Here is a 19,062-nt window from a genome sequence, read left to right on the forward strand (position 1 = left end):
AGCGCTGTAGCTCATTGGGCTGCCTAGAAGGCTCCCTGATAGCTGCATTGCTGTGTGTACGCCGCTGTGCAAACCAACTGCTTTTTTCAAAGCACAAATCCTGTTGTTCCTTCCTTTCTGCACAGCTATCTTTTTTGTTTGTCCACACTTTTGATTTAATTTGTGCAGCAGTCCACTCCTTATTGCTGCCTGCCATACCTGGCTGAGATTACTGCAGGGAGATAGTAATTGTAGGACAGTCCCTTTTTTTTTTTTTTTTTTTTTTTAATTCTCCCTGAAAAAAAAAAATAGTGGGAGATTAATCTTGGCATTTGTGCTTGAGTGCCAGTCGTGTGTGCCATCTCTCCCCAATTGTGGGGCACAGAAAGCCTAGTGTCTATAATCCTTTTTTTTTTTTTTTTTCAATTCTCCCTAAAAAAAAAAGTAGTGGGAGATTAAGATTGGCATTTCTGCTAGAGTGCCAGTCCTGTGTGTGCCATCTCTCTCCAATTTTGGGGCACAGAAAGCCTAGTTTTTTTTTTATTTTTTTTATTTTGGTTTTTAAATTCTCCCTGAAAAATAAATAAATAGTGGGAGATTAATATTGCCCTTTGTGCTTCTGTGCCAGTCGTGTGTGCCATCTCTCTCAAATTGCGGGCCACAGAAAGCCTAGTGTCTGTTTTTTTGTGGGTTTTAAATTCTCCCTGAAAAAAAAAAAATAGTGGGAGATTAATATTGGCCTTTGTGCTTCTGTGCCAGTCATAGTAACATAGTAACATAGTTAGTAAGGCCGAAAAAAGACATTTGTCCATCCAGTTCAGCCTATATTCCATCATAATAAATCCCCAGATCTACGTCCTTCTACAGAACCTAATAATTGTATGATACAATATTGTTCTGCTCCAGGAACACATCCAGGCCTCTCTTGAACCCCCCGACTGAGTTCGCCATCACCACCTCCTCAGGCAGCAATTCCAGATTCTCACTGCCCTAACAGTAAAGAATTCTCTTCTATGTTGGTGGAAAAACCTTCTCTCCTCCAGATGCAAAGAATGCCCCCTTGTGCCTGTCACCTTCCTTGGTATAAACAGATCCTCAGCGAGATATTTGTATTGTCCCCTTATATACTTATACATGGTTATTAGATCGCCCCTCAGTCGTCTTTTTTCTAGACTAAATAATCCTAATTTCGCTATCTATCTGGGTATTGTAGTTCTCCCATCCCCTTTATTAATTTTGTTGCCCTCCTTTGTACTCTCTCTAGTTCCATTATATCCTTCCTGAGCACCGGTGCCCAAAACTGGACACAGTACTCCATGTGCGGTCTAACTAGGGATTTGTACAGAGGCAGTATAATGCTCTCATCATGTGTATCCAGACCTCTTTTAATGCACCCCATGATCCTGTTTGCCTTGGCAGCTGCTGCCTGGCACTGGCTGCTCCAGGTAAGTTTATCATTAACTAGGATCCCCAAGTCCTTCTCCCTGTCAGATTTACCCAGTGGTTTCCCGTTCAGTGTGTAATGGTGATATTGATTCCTTCTTCCCATGTGTATAACCTTACATTTATCATTGTTAAACCTCATCTGCCACCTTTCAGCCCAAGTTTCCAACTTATCCAGATCCATCTGTAGCAGAATACTATCTTCTCTTGTATTAACTGCTTTACATAGTTTTGTATCATCTGCAAATATCGATATTTTACTGTGTAAACCTTCTACCAGATCATTAATGAATATGTTGAAGAGAACAGGTCCCAATACTGACCCCTGCGGTACCCCACTGGTCACAGCGACCCAGTTAGAGACTATAACATTTATTACCACCCTCTGCTTTCTATCACTAAGCCAGTTACTAACCCATTTACACACATTTTCCCCCAGACCAAGCATTCTCATTTTGTGTACCAACCTCTTGTGCGGCACGGTATCAAACGCTTTGGAAAAATCGAGATATACCACGTCCAATGACTCACCGTGGTCCAGTCTATAGCTTACCTCTTCATAAAAGCTGATTAGATTGGTTTGACAGGAGCGATTTCTCATAAACCCATGCTGATATGGAGTTAAACAGTTATTCTCATTGAGATAATCCAGAATAACATCCCTCAGAAACCCTTCAAATATTTTACCAACAATATAGGTTAGACTTACTGGCCTATAATTTCCAGGTTCACTTTTAGAGCCCTTTTTGAATATTGGCACCACATTTGCTATGCGCCAGTCCTGCGGAACAGACCCTGTCGCTATAGAGTCACTAAAAATAAGAAATAATGGTTTATCTATTACATTACTTAGTTCTCTTAGTACTCGTGGGTGTATGCCATCCGGACCCGGAGATTTATCTATTTTAATCTTATTTAGCCGGTTTCGCACCTCTTCTTGGGTTAGATTGGTGACCCTTAATATAGGGTTTTCATTGTTTCTTGGGATTTCACCTAGCATTTCATTTTCCACCGTGAATACCGTGGAGAAGAAGGTGTTTAATATGTTAGCTTTTTCCTCGTCATCTACAACCATTCTTTCCTCACTATTTTTTAAGGGGCCTACATTTTCAGTTTTTATTCTTTTACTATTGATATAGTTGAAGAACAGTTTGGGATTAGTTTTACTCTCCTTAGCAATGTGCTTCTCTGTTTCCTTTTTGGCAGCTTTAATTAGTTTTTTAGATAAAGTATTTAGTTTTTTAGAGCTTCAATGGTGCCATCCTGCTTTAGTAGTGCAAATGCTTTCTTTTTACTGTTAATTGCCTGTCTTACTTCTTTGTTTAGCCACATTGGGTTTTTCCTATTTCTAGTCCTTTTATTCCCACAAGGTATAAACCGCTTACACTGCCTATTTAGGATGTTCTTAAACATTTCCCATTTATTATCTGTATTCTTATTTCTGAGGATATTGTCCCAGTCTACCAGATTAAGGGCATCTCTAAGCTGGTCAAACTTTGCCTTCCTAAAGTTCAGTGTTTTTGTGGACTCCCTGACAAAGTCCCCCCTAGTGAAAGACAGGTGAAACTGTACAATATTGTGGTCGCTATTTCCTAGATGCCCAACCACCTGCAGATTTGTTATTCTGTCAGGTCTATTAGATAGTATTAGGTCTAAAAGTGCTGCTCCTCTGGTTGGATTCTGCACCAATTGTGAAAGATAATTTTTCTTGGTTATTAGCAGAAACCTGTTGCCTTTATGGGTTTCACAGGTTTCTGTTTCCCAGTTAATATCCGGGTAGTTAAAGTCCCCCCATAACCAGGACCTCATTATGGGTTGCAGCTTCATCTATCTGCTTTAGAAGTAGTCTTTCCATGGTTTCTGTTATATTTGGGGGTTTGTAACAGACCCCCAATGAGAATTTTGTTACCATTTTTCCCCTCCATGAATTTCGACCCATATGGACTCGACATCCTCATTCCCTTCGCTAATATCCTCCCTTAAAGTGGACTTTAGACAAGACTTTACATAGAGACAAACCCTTTTTTTTTTTTTTTTTTTTTTAATTCTCCCTGAAAAAATAAATAAATAGTGAGGAGATTAACCCCTTCCATGACCGGGGGATTTTTCGTTTTTCCGTGTTCGTTTTTCCGCTCCCCTCCTTCCCAGAGCCATAACTTTTTTATTTTTCCATCAATTTGGCCATGTGAGGGCTTATTTTTTGCGGGACGAGTTGTACTTTTGAAGGACATCATTGGTTTTAGCATGTCGTGTACTAGAAAACGGGAAAAAAATTCCAAGTGCGGTGAAATTGCAAAAAAAGTGCAATCCCACATTGGTTTTTTGTTTGGCTTTTTTTGCTAGGTTCACTAAATGCTAAAAATGACCTGCCATTATGATTCTCCAGGTCATTACGAGTTCATAGACACCAAACATGACTAGGTCATTTTTATCTAAGTGGTGAAAAAAAATTCCAAACTTTGCTAAAAAAAAAAAAAAAAAAAATTGCGCCATTTTCCGATACTCGTAGCGTCTCCATTTTTCGTGATCTGGGGTCGGTTGAGGGCTTATTTTTTGCGTGCCGAGATGACGTTTTTAATGATAGCATTTCGGTGCAGATACGTTCTTTTGATCGCCCGTTATTGCATTTTAATGCAATGTCGCGGCGACCAAAAAAACGTAATTCTGGCGTTTCGAATTTTTTTCCCACTACGCTGTTTAGTGATCAGGTTAATACTTTTTTTTAATTGATAGATCGGGCGATTCTGAGCGCGGCGATACCAAATATGCGTAGATTTGATATTTTTTTATTGATTTATTTTGATTGGGGCGAAAGGGGGGTGATTTAAACTTTTATGTTTTTTTTATTTTTTTCACATTTTTTTTAACTTTTTTTTTTAACTTTTGCCATGCTTCAATAGCCTCCATGGGAGGCTAAAAGCAGGCACAACGCGATCGGCTCTGCTACATAGCAGCGATCTGCTGATCGCTGCTATGTAGCAGAATTGCACGTGTGCTGTGAGCGCCGACCACAGGGTGGCGCTCACAGCGACGGGCAATCAGTAACCATAGAGGTCTCAAGGACCTCTATGGCTACCATTCACAAGCATCGCCGACCCCCGATCATGTGATGGGGGTCGGCGATGACGTCATTTCCGGCCGCCCGGCCGGAAGCGGTAGTTAAATGCCGCTGTCTGCGTTTGACAGCGGCATTTAACTAGTTAATAGGTGCGGGCAGATCGCGATTCTGCCCGCGCCTATTACGGGCACATGTCAGCTGTTCAAAACAGCTGACATGTCCCGACTTTGGTGCGGGCTCACCGCGGAGCCCTGCATCAAAGCAGGGGAGCCGGCATCGGACGGTATAGTACGTCCGATGCCGGAAAGGGGTTAATATTGGCCTTTGTGCTTCTGTGCCAGTCCTGTGTGTGCCATCTCTCTCAAATTGTGGGCCACAGAAAGCCTAGTGTCTGTTTTTTTTTTTTTTTTTTGGTTTTTAAATCCTCCCTGAAAAAGAATAAACAGTGGGAGATTAATATTGGTCTTTGTGCTTCTGTGCCAGTCGTGTGTGCCATCTCTCTCAAATTGTGGGCCACAGAAAGCCTAGTGTCTGTTTTTTGTTTTTTTTTGGTTTTTAAATTCTCCCTGAAAAAAAAAATAAACAGTGGGAGATTAATATTGGCCTTTGTGCTTCTGTGCCAGTCGTGTGTGCCATCTCTCTCAAATTGTGGGCCACAGAAAGCCTAGTGTCTGTATTTTTTTTTTCTTTTTTTTTTTAAATTCTCCCTGAAAAAAAAATAAATAGTAGATAAATAGTGGAAGATTAATATTGGCCTTTGTGCTTCTGTGCCAGTCCTGTGTGTGCCATCTCTCTCAAATTGTGGGCCACAGAAAGCCTAGTGTCTGGTTTTTTTTTTTTATTTTGGTTTTTAAATTCTCCCTGAAAAAGAATAAATAGTGGGAAATTAATATTGGCCTTTGTGCTTCTGTGCCAGTCGTGTGTGCCATCTCTCTCAAATTGTGGGCCACAGAAAGCCTAGTTTTTTATTTTTTTTTTATTTTGGTTTTTAAATTCTCCCTGAAAAAAAAATAAATAGTGGGAGATTAATATTGGCCTTTCTGCTTCTGTGCCAGTCGTGTGTGCCATCTCTCTCAAATTGTGGGCCACAGAAAGCCTAGAGTCTGGTTTTTTTTTTTTGGTTTTTAAATTCTCCCTAAAAAAAAATAAATATTGGGAGATTAATATTGGCATTTGTGCTTGAGTGACAGTCCTGCGTGTGTGGCATCTCTCTCATTTTGTGCCCCAGAAAACCGAGTGTGTAACATTGTGCCTGATTTTCCTTGCAGTCTCACCCTCCTATAAAGGGATATCTAAATCCTACAGAAGTTTGAGTTCACCTTGTAAGTTGTTTTACAGTAACAAATACCGTTACTTTGGTTACGTTTTTAAAACAATGAGGAAGTCTGGTGGAAGAGGTCGTGGCCGTGGGCGTTCATTGCCAGCTGGTAATGATGGTAGTGGTGGTGGAGCATCAGGTGGTCGTGGGAAAAACAATATAGCACCTAAGTCTCGAGCTGTGGAGCCAGGTTTGTCGTCTGGCTACACAAGGCCTCGAACGCTCCCTTTTCTGGGAGTAGGAAAACCGCTTTTAAAGCCGGAGCAGCAAGAGCAAGTTTTGGCTTTCCTTGCCGACTCAGCCTCTAGCTCTTTTGCCTCCTCTTCTGAAACTGGTAAATGTAAAAGCAGTGCGTCGTTAGTGGATGTTCACGGTCAGGGACAAGTCGCTTCCTTGTCCTCTTCAGGAAAAACAACAACAGAGAAGGATGTGTCAGGCGACACAACGGGTTACTCCATGGAGCTCTTTACACATACCGTTCCTGGGTTAGAAAGTGAAACAGTTAACAGGCCATGCCCATTACAAGTTGAATCGGACATGGAGTGCACAGATGCACAGCGACAGCCAGATTACTATGCTGTTCCTTTGACTCAGACCACAACATTGCCCTCGCAGTGTACTGATCCAGAATCAGACCCTGATGAGACTATGGTGCCCCGTCACGAACGCTATACCACCGGCTTACACGGTGACACAGACGAAGTTGCACACGAGATAGAAGGGAGGTCATAGATGACCCAGTTGTTGACCCCGATTGGCAGCCATTGGGGGAACAGGGTGCAGGCGGCAGTAGTTCTGAAGCGGAGGAGGAGGGGCCGCAGCAGGCATCAACATCGCAACAGGTTCCATCTGCCGGGCCCGTATCTGGCCCAAAACGCGTGGCAAAGCCAAAACCTGTTGGAGGACAGCGTGGCCATCCGGTTAATGCTCAGTCTGCAATGCCTGAAAAGGTATCCGATGCTAGAAAGAGTGCAGTCTGGCATTTTTTTTAAACAACATCCAATTGATCAGCGCAAAGTCATCTGTCAAAAATGTTCAACTACCTTAAGCAGAGGTCAGAATCTGAAAAGTCTAAATATAAGTTGCATGCATAGACATTTAACCACCATGCATTTGCAAGCCTGGACTAACTACCAAACGTCCCTTAAGGTTGTAGCACCCTCGGCCAATGAAGCTAGTCAGCAACGCTACATCCCTTCCGTCACTGTAAGGCCACCATTTTCCGCACCACCTGCAGTATCTGTGCAGGTTTCGTTGCCAGTCCAAAGCAGTCAGGGTCAGGGAATCACCAGTTTCGTAGTTGGAAACACTGCATGTAGGGCACCGGCAAGAATACCGTCTCCAACCGTCTCTCAGTCTGCCATGTCCACCGGCACCCCCGCTAGTTCCACGATCTCCAGCTCTCCAGTCCAGCTCACCCTACATGAGACTCTCGTTAGAAAAAGGAAGTACTTAGCCTCGCATCCGCGTACACAGGGTTTGAACGCCCACATAGCTAGACTAATCTCGTTAGAGATGATGCCCTACCGGTTAGTTGAAAGCAAAGCTTTCAAAGCCCTGATGGACTACGCTGTACCACGCTACGAGCTACCCAGTCGACACTTCTTTTCGAGAAAAGCCATCCCAGCCCTCCACCAGCATGTTAAAGAGCGCATCGTCCATGCACTCAGGCAATCTGTGAGTACAAAGGTGCACCTGACAACAGATGCATGGACCAGGAGGCAAGGCCAGGGACGTTACGTGTCCATCACGGCACACTGGATGAATGTGGTGGATGCAGGGTCCACAGGGGACAGCAATTTTGGGACAGTTCTGCCTAGCCCACGGTCTAAGAAACAGTTGGCTGTAGCCGTTCGCACCCCCTCCTCCTCCTCCTCGTCCTCCTGCAGAAGCGAGAGCTCGTCCACAGACCACAGTCGCACAACCACTCCATCCGCAGCTGCCACTGTTGCACACCAGGTGTCCCATTATGGGGCAGCTACTGGCAAGCGTCAGCAGGCTGTATTGGCTATGAAGTGTTTGGGCGACAACAGACACACCGCGGAAGTTCTGTCCGAGTTCTTGCAGAAAGAAACGCAGTCGTGGCTGGGCACTGTAGATATTGAGGCAGGCAAGGTAGTGAGTGATAACGGAAGGAATTTCATGGCTGCCATCTCCCTTTCCCAACTGAAACACATTCCTTGCCTGGCTCACACCTTAAACCTGGTGGTGCAGTGCTTCCTGAAAAGTTATCTGGGGTTATCTGACCTGCTCCTCAAAGTGCGCGGACTTTGCTCGCATATCCGCCGTTCGCCCATACACTCCAGCCGTATGCAGACCTATCAGCGGTCTTTGAACCTTCCCCAGCATCGCCTAATCATCGACGTTGCAACAAGGTGGAACTCAACACTGCACATGCTTCAGAGACTGTGCGAACAGAGGCGTGCTGTTATGTTTTTGTGGGAGGATACACATACACGGGCAGGCAGTAGGATGGCAGACATGGAGTTGTCAGGTGTGCAGTGGTCGAAGGTACAAGACATGTGTCAAGTCCTTCAGTGTTTTGAGGAATGCACATGGCTGGTTAGTGCAGACAACGCCATAATAAGCATGAGCATCCCCCTAATGCGTCTGCTGATGCAAAGTTTGACGCACATAAAGGAGCAGGCGTCTGCAGCAGAGGAAGAGGAAAGCCTTGATGACAGTCAGCCATTGTCTGGTCAGGGCACTGTACAGGACGAGGTAGCGGGCGAACAGGAGGAGGAGGAGGACGAGGAGGATGATGGGGATGAGTATTTTTTTAATGAGGAAGCTTCTCCGGGGCCAATAGCAACTGGTAGCGTTGCAAGGCTGGGTTCAGGTTTTTTTAGGGAGACAAGTGACGTAGATTTGCCTGAAACTGCCCCTCAACCCAGCACGACCGCAGATTTGACAACTGGAACTTTGGCCCACATGGAGGATTATGCCTTACGTATCCTGAAAAGGGACCCACGCATTATTAAAATGATGACCGATGACGATTACTGGTTGGCCTGCCTCCTTGATCCTCGCTATAAAGGCAAATTGCAAAATATTATGCCACATGAGAACCTGGAACAAATATTAGCAACCAAACAATCAACTCTTGTTGACCGTTTTATTCAGGCATTCCCAGCACACAGCGACGGTGATCGTTATCACACGAGCTGCAGGGGGCAGCAGGCCAGAGGTGTTAGAGGTGCACAAATTAGAAGTGGCGTTGGACAGAGGGGTTTTCTGACCAGGTTGTAGAGTGATTTTGCTATGACCGCAGACAGGACAGGTACCGCAGCATCAATTCAAAATGACAGGAGACAACATTTGTCCAGTATGGTTACTAACTATTTTTCATCCCTTATCGACGTTCTCCCTCAACCGTCATTCCCATTTGATTACTGGGCATCCAAATTAGACACCTGGCCAGAATTGGCAAAATATGCATTGCAGGAGCTTGCTTGCCCAGCAGCTAGTGTGCTATAAGAAAGAGTATTCAGTGCTGCAGGTTCAATATTAACCGAAAAAAGGACTCGTCTGGCTACCCAAAATGTTGATGATCTAACCTTCATTAAAATGAACCACAACTGGATTTCGAATTCTTTTGCCCCACCTTTCCCGGCTGACACCTAGCTTTCCTATGAAAAGGTCTTGCTTGTGGACTGCTCTGACTGACTTTTCCAATCTCGTAATTTGCAGCAGCTGTTTGTCCAGCATACGACATGTTTATACCTCCCTAAATGGCCAAACTTCCCCCACGGGGCCGTGGTCTCGCCACTTGGCGCAAGCACCCGTGAGAGTGCCGTTTGTCTGAAGAGGTGGGTGTGCACGCTTTTGGTCGACGGCACTGCCACTGGGTCCCTCATAGTACAATAAAGTGTCTCTGGCGGTGGTGGTGCGCACCCAACGTCAGACACACCGTTGTAACATGAGGGGCCCTGGGCCTGTACCTCCGGCCACAAGAGAGTTCCCCCCCCAGCTCAAACAGTGCTCTACCACTTGCAAAATTATCTCTCACAGCTCCACCAATGTTTAGTCTATGCCCTGACATCCTTCAATGCCTGGCACTGACAATACCATTGTGTTGACATGTATGATGCTACTTAAAATAGTCAGGGGCAGTGTCCTATATTTACACCAGTAAATACTTTGCGCCAAATTACTAGGTCTGAAACTCAGCAGAGGAGCCCACCCCTGTACCTAAGTATGCCACCCTTTTGTGTTTTGGTTTTGTTGTATTGCGAGACATTAACATCTATTTATTTTTTAGGAGTACTAACTGTGTCAGACACTCATTACAATCGGCCTCCGCTAACAACACTAATGCTGCCTGTGTACCCATGCAAGATAATTCCAAGTGTCTACAGCCTACTTTTTTTATGTTAGGCCTACTAAGCCTGTCTGCGGTCCATTATAGAAATTGTCCTTCACTGACCACACCACTGCTGCCCGTGTACCCCTGGAACCTATTTTAAAGTGCCTACAGCCCACTTTTAATATGTTAGGCCTACTAAGCCTGTCTGCGGTCCCTCCTTCCACTAGTCCTCCACTGACCAGACCACTGTTGCCCGTGTACCCCTGGAACCTATTTTAAAGTGCCTACAGCCTACTTTTGTTATGTTAGGCCTACTAAGCCTGTCTGCGGTCCCTCCTTCCAGTAGTCCTCCACTGACCAGACCACTGCTGCCCGTGTACCCCTGGAACCTTTTTTAAAGTGCCTACAGCCTACTTTTGTTATGTTAGGCCTAATAAGCCTGTCTGCGGTCCCTCCTTCCACTAGTCCTCCACTGACCAGACCACTGCTGCCCGTGTACCCCTGGAACCTTTTTTAAAGTGCCTACAGCCTACTTTTGTTATGTTAGGCCTACTAAGCCTGTCTGCGGTCCCTCCTTCCACTAGTCCTCCACTGACCAGACCACTGTTGCCCGTGTACCCCTGGAACCTATTTTAAAGTGCCTACAGCCTACTTTTGTTATGTTAGGCCTACTAAGCCTGTCTGCGGTCCCTCCTTCCACTAGTCCTCCACTGACCAGACCACTGCTGCCCGTGTACCCCTGGAACCTTTTTTAAAGTGCCTACAGCCTACTTTTGTTATGTTAGGCCTACTAAGCCTGTCTGCGGTCCCTCCTTCCACTAGTCCTCCACTGACCACACCACTGCTGCCCGTGTACCCCTGGAAACTTTTTTAAAGTGCCTACAGCCTACTTTTGTTATGTTAGGCCTACTAAGCCTGTCTGCGGTCCCTCCTTCCACTAGTCCTCCACTGACCAGACCAATGCTGTCCGTGTACCCCTGGAACCTATTTTAAATTGCATAGAGCATCCTTTTTTTAATTGTAGGCGTACTAAGTCTGTCTGCGGTCCATAATTGAAATTGTCCTCCACTGGACAGACCAATGCTGCCTGTGTACCCCTGTAACCTTTTTTAAACTGCATTGAGCCAAATTTTGTGTTTAAGGCCTACTACCTGTGTTTGTCTGCGCCACTCAATAAAGCTGTCCTCCTCTGAAAAAAGCTGAGCGTCAATAGTCTGGTTTTCAGCCTATAGGAATTTGAAAACTGCATTGGGGCTACTACTTCGGTAGGGCCTACTAACGGTGTCTGCCGCTCCAAGGTGTTCTCCAGGTTGCCTCTCCATTGCTTCGATCTTCTAGCTCTCGTTATGTAGTTGTTGAAACAACTCTGCATTAGGCCTACAAGTTGGGTCTGGGTTGTAGAGACGGTGTCTGCCGCTCCAAGGTGTTCTCCAGGTTGCCTCTCCATAGCTTCTATCTTCTAGCTCTCGTTAAGTAGTTGTTGAAACAACACTGCATTAGGCCTACAAGTTGGGTCTGGGTCGTAGAGACGGTGACTTTTTTTATGTTAGGCCTACTAAGCATTAGGCCTACAAGTTGGGTCTGGGTTGTAGAGATGGTGTCTGCCGCTCCAAGGTGTTCTCCAGGTTGCCTCTCCATTGCTTCAATCTTCATGCTCGTCTTAAGTAGTTGTTGAAACAACACTACTTTACGCCTACAAGTTGGGTCTGGGTCGTAGAGACGGTGTCTGCCACTCCAAGGTGTTCTCCAGGTTGCCTCTCCATTGCTTCAATCTTCATGCTCGTCTTAAGTAGTTGTTGAAACAACACTGCATTAGGCCTACAAGTTGGGTCTGGGTTGTAGAGACGGTGCCTACCACTCCAAGGTGTTCTCCAGGTTACCTCTCCATAGCTTATATCTTCTAGCTCTCGTTAAGTTGTTGTTGAAACAACACTGCATTAGGCCTACAAGTTGGGTCTGGGTTGTAGAGACGGTGTCTGCCGCTCCAAGGTGTTCTCCAGGTTGCCTCTCCATTGCTTCAATCTTCATGCTCGTCTTAAGTAGTTGTTGAAACAACACTGCATTAGGCCTACAAGTTGGGTCTGGGTTGTAGAGACGGTGTCTGCCACTCCAAGGTGTTCTCCAGGTTGCCACATAATCGAAGCTGCATACAGCCTATTTTGTTATTTTACGCCTACTAAGTCTTTCTGTGGTCCCTCCTTCCAATTGTCCTCCACTGAGCACACCAATGCAGACCGTGTACCCATGTAACCTTTTTTAAACCTGCGTCGAGCCAACTTTGTGGTGTAAGGCCTACTTGTAGTGTCTGGCTGCGCCACTCAATACAGCTGTCCTCTTTACAAAAAATGACCTACAATTATCTGGTTTTCAGCCTATCGGAATTTTAAAACTGCAGTGGGCCGACTAGTTGGGTTGGGGCCTTCTATCGGTGTCTGCCGCTCCTTGCTGTTCTCCTCCAGTGAAGAAAGCTGTGCCGCCTGTTTACTACTGTTGCCAATTTTGAACTTCATTTAGACTACTTACTGATTTGGGCCTACTCTCTGTGTCAGCCTCTCATTCCTGTTGTCCTCCACTGAACAAAGCAATGCCCCCTGGTTAGTCCTGTTACCAATTTTGAACTGCATTTAGCCCACTTTATTCTTTGGGCCCATATCTGTTTCCCCCTCATCCTGCCCATTGCCCAGCCATTGATAGAGGAGTCTGCTGGTACATTGACCCATAACGCAACATTCCCCGTGCACCCTGCTGAAAGTCAGGTTCCCCTTCCCGCATACCATACCACCTTACACGGGGACAAAGAGGAAGGTGCAGATGAAGGTGCAGGTTCCTTCATCAGGTGGGGGGAGGAATACTCGTTGGCGACGTCACTGGCACAGGGCCCCTCATAGTACGCAAAAGTGTTGCTGCCGGTGGGAGGCGCCCCCGCCGTGCAAACACACCGCCGTACTTTGAGGGGCCCTGTGCCAGTGCCAACGAGTGGGCCCCCCCTGCTTGCTCAGGATCACAGCACTTGCAAAGTTGAAATACTTACCTCTCCCTGCTCCACTGCCGTGACGTGGTCCAGATTTCCTGGGCCCACTAAATACTTGAACCAACCCTACCCCCCACAACTTTAGCCAAATGACCCCCAATTTCCAATGCCTTACTATTATTATAAGGTAAATTTAGAATGACGAGCTTCTGTAACAAGAATGTATGTTTTTTGCCATTAAAATGGGCACTGTAGGTGTTTTCCTGGCCTCCACTCACTGCCGACTATGCTCCCCCATTGACTTGCATTGGGTTTCGTGTTTCGGTCGATCCCCGACTTTTCGCGATAATCGGCCGATTCCACTCGACTCGACTTTTGAGATAGTTGGGTTTCGCGAAACCCGACTCGACTCTAAAAAAGTCAAGGTCGCTCAACCCTATCCACTACAATTACCAGAGGATTGTTCTTGCCATGATTAGCGTTAGATGTTTTACTACTTTACTGGATAATGGGAAGGCGGGCTAGACTGCCGGTTGGAATGGGTTAGGCGACTCGGTGAAGGCTCCCCGCTCCTTTTCTTACTCTCCTCCCTCCCTTTCCCCCTTCCCTTCTTCTTTTATTTCTTTGTTTGTTTTTGTATTTTTGACAATTCTCTCCGCGATCCCATATAGATTTTATAATATTGGCTAAGATTACCTTCGTTATCTCCAAAAGAAGATATTCTTAATCGGTAACCTTTACTTGTGTCTTGTGGAGACTGTAACAATTACAATGTACAATGTCTAAATCCTATGATTGATGCCAATGGATTGTTCTTTCATATGGTTGTAAATGCAAATTTTCAATAAAAAATTATATTAAAAACAAAAACAAAAGGCCATTCAGAAATTGGGGGAGATTCACAAGGAGCGGACTGCTGCTGTCCACACTGCCAAAAGTACCAATACCGGGTTTACAGTCAACAGTATCACTGGGCTTGATTGGCAGCAAACTCGCCTGACCTTAACCTCATAGAGAATCTATGGAGTATTGTCAAGAGGAAGGTGAGAAACACCAGACCAACAATGCAGATGAGCTGAAGGCTGCTATCAAAGCAACCTGGGCTTCCATAACCCCTCAGCAGTGCCGCAGGCTGATCGCCTCAATGCCACGCCACATTGATGCAGTAATTGATGGAAAAGGACCAAGTATTGAGGGCATTTACTGAACATACATTTCAGTAGGACAACATTTCGGATTTTACAATCATTTTTCAAGCTGGTGATATAAAGTATTCCAATTTACTGAGATACTGACTTTTGGGATTTCATTGGCTGTAAGCCATAATCATCAACATTAACAGAAATAAACACATGAAATAGATTACTCTGTGTGTAATGACTCTGTGTGTGATGTAATTAACTTTTTGATGATATTCTAATTTTGTGAGAAGCACTTGTACATATATAGAAATAAAGCAATTTTTTACAAATAGTGTATATATATATATAATTACTGCTTTCTCATTTACTTCATACATTGTGCTCACTATGGGGACATAAAAGAGGGGCATTTCACAATTTAAGTAAAGGATGAAACTTTCCAAAGACAAAAAGATTAATGTTAACGATGTCATGATTTTTAATGATTGATTACATTGATGATTACCTCTTCAATATTTGTCACAGTTGTTAATAGTAAACTCTGCAACCAAGGAGTTAAATGTTCTATGGAGAAGAAAAAAGACCCGTGAGGTAATAAACATATCCAGTATTTCCATTCCTATGATGGAGGATTAGTGGTGAGCGAGCGTGCTCTGATGAGGTGTTAACTCAGCATGCTCAAGTGCTAATCCAACATTTCGGCGTGCCATAAAAGTATGCTCGAGACGCTGCAGGGATTTCTGAAATCTCAGCTTTTTCTTTAAAGCAGCGCTTTGTCAAGTCTCTCAGTTTTGCAGCGTATTTCACCCATTCAAGTGAATGATAAAAAACGCCGGTAAAAACAGCAAAACGTATATTCGGCGTGAGGAAAAAAACTGCAGCATTCTGTGATTACAGTCCAAAATCGGACACTGGCAGGAAACAGTCGCACGCCTTATGGAGCATCAGAGGGACCAGCGGTTTTTACAGATACATTCCATTTCTGTAGCAAAGAAGCCTGTAAATGGTCGTGTAAAAGATTAATAGCTGCGGAATAACAGGACGGATTCTACACGGACAGAACACGGAGGACAAGTGAGAAAACCTCGCCCCACTCTCCTGGATTATTGGTACACAAGTGTGAGCGAACCCGAAATATTGCCGGGCAGCAAGTATCTGTGCAGAGCCGATGCTGGAAAATTCTATCACAAGATTCCGTGATGACATCACTGGTGATTGTCGGCCAGGATGACATCACTGGTGATTGTCGGCCACTGTGACATCACTGGTGATTGTCGGCCATTGTGACATCACAGCCCCTATAAATAGAAGCCGCGCAGGGTTCCGGGTGCCATTTTTGGTTCTATAGTGACGGAGAGCATTTGCAATTTCTCACTATGGCTGAATTACATCTGAATGATTTTCAGGTACAAGCGCTATTGGAGGTTCTTATCTTCCATCGCCCTAACATTGCGCTTCTACCACCCGATGACGTCCTCTGCTTCACTCACCGGCTGGTGGTGCAGCTAGTAAAGGATTGCCTGACTAAACACCGACAAGATCAACTGACGTCAGAGTATCTGACAGATTTATGTCACAACATCAAGACTTTACTACAGCAGGTAAGAGATAATAATGGTGGGACAGAAGCTTCTTCTTTCCTCCCATATAAAACACGACGAGTCCCCAAATCCTGTATGGAGTCAGTGTATCTGCAGAGAGGAGCAGATGACACATACAATGGCCGCCAATCATCTCAGATTGTTCTTTTTTGTTTCTTTTCTTCTTTATAGGCCGAAAAAAAGTCTCAATCTGGAGACTTGGCTTATATTACAGAACTGGCCGAAAAAATCCTGCGTGTACTAGAACTTCCGGACCGCTCGTCGGACCGCCAGGTAAGCAGCGTCGGACTGGAGCACCTTGGGCCCACCAGAGAAAATCATTCTTGGGGCCCACTATGTAGCTACATAGAAATAAATACAAGACCACCAATTGTGGGGTAAAATACTAATATCAGGGTGTAATATAAGGTAGTACACTTCTTAATTATATAGCACTGGTTGGAGTAGCCCCATCATAGAATATAAAGTAGGCCCCTCATAGAATAAAAAGTAGCCCCCTCATAGAATTTAATGTAGCCCCCTCATAGAACATAATGTAGCCCCCTCATAGAATAAAAAGTAGCCCCCTCATAGAATTTAATGTAGCCCCCTCATAGAATATAATGTAGCCCCCTCATAGAATTTCATGTAGCCCCCTCATAGAATATAATGTAGCCCCCTCATAGAATATAATGTAGCCCCCTCATAGAATAAAAAGTAGCCCCCTCATAGAATTTAATGTAGCCCCCTCGTAGAATAAAAAGTACCCCCCTCATAGAATTTAATGTAGCCCCCTCATAGAATATAATGTAGCCCCCTCATAGAATAAAAAGTAGCCCCCTCATAGAATTTAATGTAGCCCCCTCATAGAATATAATGTAGCCCCCTCATAGAATATAATGTAGCCCCCTCATAGAATAAAAAGTAGCCCCCTCATAGAATATAATGTAGCCCCCCTCATAGAATTTAATGTAGCCCCCCATAGAATATAATGTATCCTCCCATAGAATATAGTTTAGCACCTCAAAAAATATAATGTAGCTCCCTCATAGGGTATAATGCAGCCTCCCATAGAATATAATGTAGCCCCCTCAGAGTATAATGCAGCACCCCTCATAGGGTATAATGCAGCCCCCCCATAGAATATAATGTAGACCCACATAGAGTATAATGCACTCCCAAATTGAATATAATGTAGCCCCACAGTCCTACAGTATTATGGCCACCAGGACTCACTCACTGACATATATATATATATATATATATATATAAACAAACACAATCCTCACCTCTCCTCCTTGTTCCCCACTGATCCCGGCTCTGCTCCGGTATCAGCAGCTGCACTGCCATTTGCCCAACACACAGCGGGTACGCGATGAAGTGACGTCATCACACACCTTCAGTGTCAGAGGCAGAGGGGAATGATGGGAGATGGAGCGTCGTCTGATGCTCTCTCCTCCATTATTGCTTTCATCTGTGATGCCGATACAGTTGAATGTGGTGCACACTGGGGAGGAGTGCTGGCATTAGGCCCCCCTGACTTACAGGCCCCATAGTGGCCGCTTGGGCTGGGGCCCCTGGGTGAGCCGGGGCCCTGGTCTGCCAGCCATGATAGGGGGCAGTGTTAGACTCAGCCTGTGGCTAACACTGCCCGCTATTAAAGTTAAATTAATATTCACCGCTCTCCATGCCCATGGGGGTGTGGTGTTGACAGAAGATTCATTTCTTTTTAGCAGCGGGGACAGGCTTTAGCAGCAGCAGCCTGTCACCCACTGCTGCTTCGCTGGCATCAGGTGGGTCCCCCTGACTCACGGGCCCCATAGCAGTTGCATGGTCTGCCACTTTTAGCAATACGCCACTGGCTAGGGCCCCTGGAGCAGCAGGAGCCCTAGGCAGCTGCCTGCCCTGTATGCCAGCAGGTGTCAATGCCTGGGCCCCCTGGAGAATCCTCCAGTTCTCTGGAGGGCCAGTTGGACCCTTCCGGTAAGGAGCCATCAATTGGTGCATCAGTAAATGTTGGTTTCATCTGTCCTGATTGATGGATTTGTGGATTTAGTGAAATCTTCCACATATTAATTATCTCTATTATATCTATTAGGAAACACCAGAAGGCGACAACGAATATGGGGAGAATGTGACCCCGGAAATCCCTGACTCTAATAGGAGTCAGCTGGAGCCGAGCAGCGATCTGATTGCAGGTGAGCCGATCACATGACCGTCTACAAGGAATCTCCAGATATTACGCAGCAGGGAATAATGGTGGATTTACTCTCTACTCCGTGAAATGGGACCTGTCAGCACATGATACATATAGGAGTGGTGGGATGATGGCAGAGGACGTTCCCCCCATTAAATCCAGATATTACACAGCAGGGGATAATGGCGGATTTACTCTCTACTCCGTGAAATGGGGACCTGTCAGCACATGATACATATAGGAGTGGTGGGATGACGGCGTAGGACGTTCCCCCCATTATATCCAGATATTACACAGCAGGGAATAATGGTGGATTTACTCTCTACTCCGTGAAATGGGACCTGTCAGCACATAATACATATAGGAGTGGTGGGATGATGGCGGAGGACGTTCCCCCCATTATATCCAGACATTACACAGCAGGGAATAATGGTGGATTTACTCTCTACTCCATGTAATGGGACCTGTCAGCACATGATACATATAGGAGTGGTGGGATGATGGCGGAGGACGTTCCCCCCATTATATCCAGATATTACACAGCAGGGAATAATGGTGGATTTACTCTCTACTCCGTGAAATGGGACCTGTCAGCCCATAATACATATAGGAGTGGTGGGATGATGGCGGAGGACGTTCCCCCCATTATATCCAGATATTACACAGCAGGGAATAATGGTGGATTTACTCTCTACTCCATGTAATGGGGACCTGTCAGCACATGATACATATAGGAGTGGTGGGATGACGGCGTAGGACGTTCACCCCATTATATCCAGATATTACACAGCAGGGAATAATGGCGGATTTACTCTCTACTCCATGTAATGGGGACCTGTCAGCACATGATACATATAGGAGTGGTGGGATGACGGCGTAGGACGTTCACCCCATTATATCCAGATATTACACAGCAGGGAATAATGGCGGATTTACTCTCTACTCCATGTAATGGGGACCTGTCAGCACATGATACATATAGGAGTGGTGGGATGACGGCGGAGGACGATCCCCCCATTATACCCAGACATTACACAGCAGGGAATAATGGCGGATTTACTCTCTACT

This window comes from Ranitomeya imitator, unplaced genomic scaffold, assembly GCF_032444005.1.
Source record: "Ranitomeya imitator isolate aRanImi1 unplaced genomic scaffold, aRanImi1.pri SCAFFOLD_268, whole genome shotgun sequence".
Classification (NCBI taxonomy): Eukaryota; Metazoa; Chordata; class Amphibia; order Anura; family Dendrobatidae; genus Ranitomeya; species Ranitomeya imitator.